Source organism: Alosa sapidissima, chromosome 2 (genome assembly GCF_018492685.1).
Source record: "Alosa sapidissima isolate fAloSap1 chromosome 2, fAloSap1.pri, whole genome shotgun sequence".
Taxonomy (NCBI): domain Eukaryota; kingdom Metazoa; phylum Chordata; class Actinopteri; order Clupeiformes; family Clupeidae; genus Alosa; species Alosa sapidissima.
In genome coordinates this window covers 19,116,956-19,123,682 of record NC_055958.1, presented here as the reverse complement: position 1 = coordinate 19,123,682, position 6,727 = coordinate 19,116,956, and positions in this window count along the sequence as shown.

Here is a 6,727-nt window from a genome sequence, read left to right as displayed (position 1 = left end):
GACTTCAAAACATGCACCACATGAACACATTTCTCATACACACACATGCACGCTCTTCCTGCATGGTATCATTCAGACACGTGTGTGTGTGCGCTCTCCTCCAGCAGTAAACGATGCTCCGTCTCCAGCAGGGAGAGTGGGGATGAAAGCGGCTCCCCTTCTGCCTCTGATCCTGACCATTAATGATGTCTAGCTTAACTAGTATTGCTTTATTTTGATTTGGGGGAAAAAAAAACAAGGGGTCAGCTTGTTGTGTAGTGGTTACAGCGCAGCACTCGAAGGCTCGCAAGCTGTGGTTTCAATTGTGAACCCCTTTACTTCACCTCAACCCACAGAGAGAGCAAGGGAACGAGAGCGAAGGAGAGAGAGAGAGATAGAGAGAGGGAAAAAGAGAGAGAGAGAGCACACGGTTGCATGACTGGGCTTTTAGTTCTGTTGTTTGGATGGGCCCTGATTATAATCAGTGCAAATGAACTCACAAAAAGCCACTTGAGGCTTTTAAATGCTCTGGCAATGGAGGAATAGTATTTCTGCATCTTTAACAGCAAATGTCACAAACACAAACATGTTGTGCGTGAGCATTGTTTCCAGTTATTATACAAATTAAATATCCAGTTGCACTGCCTGTTGACTGTGGTTTGATTTTGTGTATGACTGCATGGCAATCCATACAATCACTGCGTCAATGGAAATTTGTAAACAAATGATGCTCCTCATCTTTGTGCATCATTGCACACACACACACACACGCGCACACACACACACACACACACACACACACACACACACACACACACACACACACACACACACACACACACACATATATACACATACACACTCATATCATGATCCACGAGCATGTGTATTTATCAATGTGTCTCTCCCTGTGCCTATATACTGTACGTATAAACATGCAGTATTGTATAATTTCTACAAGATCACCTGGCAGACAATCTTCAGGCCTCATCTGTCAAGTCAAAACATGACAACGCTCTTGCACGCACTCACACACAAAATTCTTTGCCATGTGTTCACTATATATATATATATATATATATATATGCCCTGACAAAAACTACATGACAGGAGTAAGTGAAGCAATAAATCTAGCAGACTGACCTGTTTGCCTTACTCAGAGCCTTCCTTTCTTCTCAGCTCACATTAAAAGCTGAGATGGTAATTTGTCTTGCTGTTTGCTTTGAATAGTCCTTAACCGTGTCATCATCTCGACTGTTCTGGGGAAAAACACAGGAGCATGGCGACGGTCAAATGGCAGTCTGGCGTCTTGGCAGCAGACTGCCTGCCATTACAGGCTGAGAACTGCATTTATTGTACAATTAGGGACAGCCAGATCTACCTGTAATCATCTCCATACAGGTGTGAGCCCTGCTCCGGACAGGGGAAGTGACTCATCACTTGTCAAACGTAAACACTTTGATGTCAGCATTGTTCCACGCTCAGCCCCCAGGCGCGGGCACATCGCGGCTTTTGTTCATTTAAAAAATGCAAGAGATTTATTGCATTTCGCACACTTAAACACACTTAAACACACACACAGACAGACACAGAGACAACTTGAGGGGAAAAAAGACACCTTTCCGGTTGATGACTGACATGGCAAAAAGTCATGAATCGTTTGATTTATCTGTTCCTGTTGCAATGCTACAGCTGTCAAGAAACCAGTCGTATTTTCACGTTGAAAGCATTTTTAAGTCCTAGGTAAATACCTTCCCTATCGAGCACTGTCAGGCAAGATTCAAGAGGGGAAAAAACAGGTGCGGACACAGATCCACAGATTAGTTGTTATTGACACTGCAACAGTGGATGAGACAAATATCCCTTTTAGACCTAATGGACATTACAAACTGTACCATCTCTGTCTGAGCTTGGTGGAGTTCATTGCTAGCTCTGTCTGTGTCGCTCGTGAAAAGGTCAAAGCTTGAGCTGAAGCCCCTCAAGGCTATGAAGTGTCTGCACACAGCAAACTGGGATGCTCGGCCACCATTTAAGAGAGAGAGAGAGAGAGAGAGAGAGAGAGAGAGAGACAGAGACCCATAAACTGGGAGCCATTCTGGCTGGATCTCATTTGGAATGAAGTCATGTCTTAAAGAGGTGCAGTCATTTCCTCCTGCTTATGAAACAGGTAAACCAATCACTGTCTTTAAGTGAAAGGTCTAACAGGCCCAGAGATGGCAAACACAAATTCTTTTTTTCCCCATTAAGTAAGAATGGTAATGTGTAAACAATCTTGCTACCCTCTTCAATTTAAGTATTTTTGACGTCTTTGTTTTTCATGCCTTAAAAGAAAGACACTGGTCTCACCAAACTATGCACAATGATGTGAAATTAGTCACATACATTGGCTTGAATTACAATGGGATTTCTTTCCAAACATAAACATCAAACTAACAGTAAGCTGATCCACAACACTGACAAAAACAAACAGTCAGTAGAGAGGGGGGCAAACATTTGTAGACACATTTAAATAGGCCCTTCTTTATGATTTATTGGCGTGTTGTCATATGGAATTAATTAAATTCTGGCTCCTAGACTATGAGCGCTGTACTTTTTATTTATTTATTTATTTATTTTCCATCTTCCCCTCTTTGATATCACATGGAAATTAGACATTTTACTGGAAAATGGAAACCATGTGCCCTGGAGTGTCTAATGAAGAGCAGAGTTTGGAAACAGAGCTGAGTTTGCCCTGCTCACACTCAGTCATGGTGTGCCACCACATCACAGTTCTGTGTCAGAGTGCTATCAGCACTCACCCATGCGCCAACTGGATGGTGGGAGAAATTCCGCACAAAATTCCGAGTTTCAGCGCATCTGTTCGAGGCTGCAGGAGAAGAGGAAGTGATCGTCCACTCCCTCGTCTCGCTTTTTTTGTTTGTTTTCACTTCACTGAGGGTTAATGAAGTAAATTATGGGCCGAGATGTCCAAGACAGAATGTTTTTGTGTCCTGTCACAAACAGGGAGTGGGGAAGCCTTGAAGAGAAAGAGAACTGAGAGGCCAAACTTTCCACATGGTCTTTGAAGACCACGGCGAAGATGAAAAAACGCGAGTGAGGCCAAATCAAATTAAGATCTCGTCTGGGCACTGCAGGGAGCATCTATAAAGACTTTAGATAAATATCAGTCAGGACAGATGTCATTAGTTTGTGAAAAAAAATTAAAATGAAACTACAGTTTTTTAAGTTGTGATTTGCATAGCAGACCCTTTGCTCAAAAGCAGCAGCCTGACTTTTTAGCCCAGATGAAACGATTGCCCCAAAAAAGAACATTAATAAATTTGAGTGTAACATCAAAGCCCTACCTCCTTGTCATTCCGATCGTGATAGTGGCGGACATGTTTCTTTTCATCCCGCTACCCAGTTCTTGATTTTGCACATTACGTCCTGTTTGGGATTAAAAGCGAACGAACAAGAAGCCATTAAAGGAGATGAAAAAGAATATAAACCCAGCAGGACTCTGGGTAATTATTTCCTAAATGCATGGCATCCTGATGCCAGAGTGAACAATGCGCTCTCCCATTCAAAAGCAGTGGAGGAAGGGCTTTGACAGGGATGGGATGGCACGCATAGGACCCCCTCCGGCCTCTCACATCAGAGCCCAGAGCCCAGACACAGCCCCAGCCTCAGCCACAGCCACAGGCTCAGCTGCACTCAAACCCCGCTCTGGGTGTCTGTTACAAGTCACAATTTCTCCCATTGATTAGGAAGTTGGTGAGAAAGAAAAGTTTGACAGCATAACCCCCCCCCCACTCCCCCACCCCTGTGAAAATGATTGTACGCTCATGGAGCAGCGTTCATTTCTTCAGTGTTGGGGGCCCTCTAGTTCTCTGATGCTCACAGCCAGTTCTCAAACACAGTGGTAAGGTATTAATTACCATTTAATCAGGAGGAGACTTTTTCGGCTCTCCTGGCAAACGTTTGCCACATTCATTATTTCGGTTGTTGTGGGTCGAGACCACAGGCAAGCCCGTGCCATGAGAAGGCTCTGGAAGCAGGCATGGGTGGAGAAAATAAGAGGGAGGCTGTTATAAAAAATTTGTAATAAAGAAATTGAGCCTATTATTGTTGACGCAGCCCCCACGGAAATTAGCGGAACACATTCTTTTTGTTCCTGTCAACTTAACCTCCCCCTTCATAAAAAAAGCTCTCCTCCTACCCTCCACCCCCGTTACAACCCCCCTACAGCACCCCCACCTCCACCACCTCCCCTCAGCACTCCCCTACCTCCTCTTCCCTCCCTAAACCCTAGCAGCACTTCACAATCACACGCCCCCTTTGAAAGAACAGAGGGAAAAGAGGCTGCCAGAGCCTCAATTACACAATGGCAGAAAAAAGCTCCGCGCACTGACCCCCAGCCAGCTGCATTCACTCTCTGCACATCTCTCTCCGCAGGAATTCTAAAGGCCTTTTAGTCAGGCAGCCCGAGTGCGGGCGGCAGGAGAGACACAGTGAGAGAGAGGGAGAGAGGGGGGAAGAAGAGGGGGGAGAGGGAGAGAGAGAGAGAGAGAGAGAGAGAGAGAGAGAGAGAGAGAGAGAGAGAGAGAGAGAGAGAGAGAGAGAGAGAGAGAGAGAGAGAGAGAGAGCTGTGCACACTTCATCCGCGCTGGCCCAAGTCTTCACAGAGAGATTAATCATCTGTGAAATGGAAACAGCAAACTGCCAGTGACACAGGCTGAACCCGCTCCAGGTCTCCCTCATCAGCTCCCGGCTGCCGTGCAGGGCTCCTCTAACAGGCAGGTGTTAATAAAAGGCATGTGGGTCCTACAGGGGTCAAACGCGCCTGCCTGCCACTAGGAGAGCCCCCCCCCCCCTGCTTTTTGGGGAGGGGTGCTGGCCAAAGAGAGAAGGTGTTGGAGGAGGAGGGGGGATGCATCCTTTCTTATTGTTGTTTGTTAAGAATTGGCGAGCCACCTTTCATTTGGATGAGAACATGGAAACAAGTATTTTTGTTTTTGGACATAATATGTGTTTGTGTCTCAAATGGACTGTATTGAACGCAATGAAATAATAAAAAAAACCTAATGTGAATCAGAATGTGACGTGAAATTTAATGTGTTGGAATAGGACATTTTTGAGTGCACGCATTTCGGCGCAACGTGCCAGTAGCATCGATTCAACAATTACTAAATCTCTGTACGGCTCAGTTGGCATAATATCCTCAGACAGTGGTGGGTGTCGGAGTTTCAATCACTCGTGAACAATTAGCATGGCAGGCCACATGGCTGTTGTTAAAATATGTAAAGTGTGCTTGGAGAACTCCATTTAAAAAGCACAGCGAGCGTCTGCTGGGACCTGCCCTAATGTTGTCACTTTACAGCTGATCTATTTCCCACTTCTCCAGCGTCGACAAATCTGGTCCGCTTTAAAAACTCAACAGAGGCGAGCGCGTCTAGCTGCGTCTGCAACACCTAACACTCACGGCACACGACACAACTGCACAGATCAACGATGAAAAGATGCTCTCGTTAACAGGCCTTTTCATTCCTCCTGAAATTAAACTCAGCTGAATGTGTCAAATACCACATTCAGCCTGTCCCAGATTAATTATTTGCCCTCCCCCCCCTAAAAAAAGGAAGCTTACTGCAGCCTTTGATAGGGAGGCTTTTCTTTAACATCTAAAAAGGCCCCTCCATAGATTTCGCCTGGCATGGCGAACACAACATTTGACAAGTAATGTAGATCATTTTTATTCATTGCCTAAAATTGTCAGCAATTATGTGCGTCAGTGGCCACCTGCTTGGCCTGAATGGCTCCCTGGCCGCCCGGCTGGGTGAGGGGGATTAGGCTGGGGGGGGGGGGGGGGGGGGGGGCCTGGGAGGGGGGGGGGGTGCCGGCCAGGGCCCCGACAGCAGGTGAAATAGCCCTGCTCGTTAGTATAATGAGTGGTCAGAGGCTTCGTATGCCAGGTCCCTGAAATTGGGTGTATGGCGTACGCTGAAAGACGGGATTACCCGGCGTCTTGAGGAACATTCTGCCACAGGGTCACTGCTCATGCTGCCCTGAGCATTTGACAGTGCGTGGCGGAACAATGATGCATCCTGGTGCCGGTGGCTTCTGAGGGGTGGTGGGGGAAGGAGAATGGCAGGCGTCGGAGGAGCCTAAAACCAAACGCGTGCGACTCCTAACAGCCAGCTGCTATTGCTTCATTACCTTCCCCATGCCCCCCTCCCACACTCTCTCTCTCTTCTCTTTATAAAAACACAGTCTCGGGGCCGTGCACATTTCCATGCGGAGCCTCCAGATTTATCTAATGGACCTATTTATTCTGTGTCTTACACGGGGGAGAGCAGAGGAAGGCCCTGTCACAGCACATTCCAAACATTTACCGCATTAATATCTAGATGTGGGACTGTGGGTCATCCATTGTGTGGCCTCTCTCTCTCTCACACACACACACACACACACACACACACACACACACACACACACACACACACACACACACACACACACACACACACACACACACACAAAAGAGAGAGAGAAAAAAAATGTGGCGAGGCGCTTGGGCCCAGAGAGCGCGAGCAGCGCTGTGATTTGAGTATTACTTCAGATGAAAAGACGCTGGTGGAAACACTTTCATTAGCCTGGCGCTGTGACCCAGGGTTAGCAGCTGAATAAGTAACTCTCTATTAATGATTTCTACTGCAGAGAACCCCTGACCTCCGATCACTTTCAATCTCAGAAAAGGAGAAAAAATGGGGCA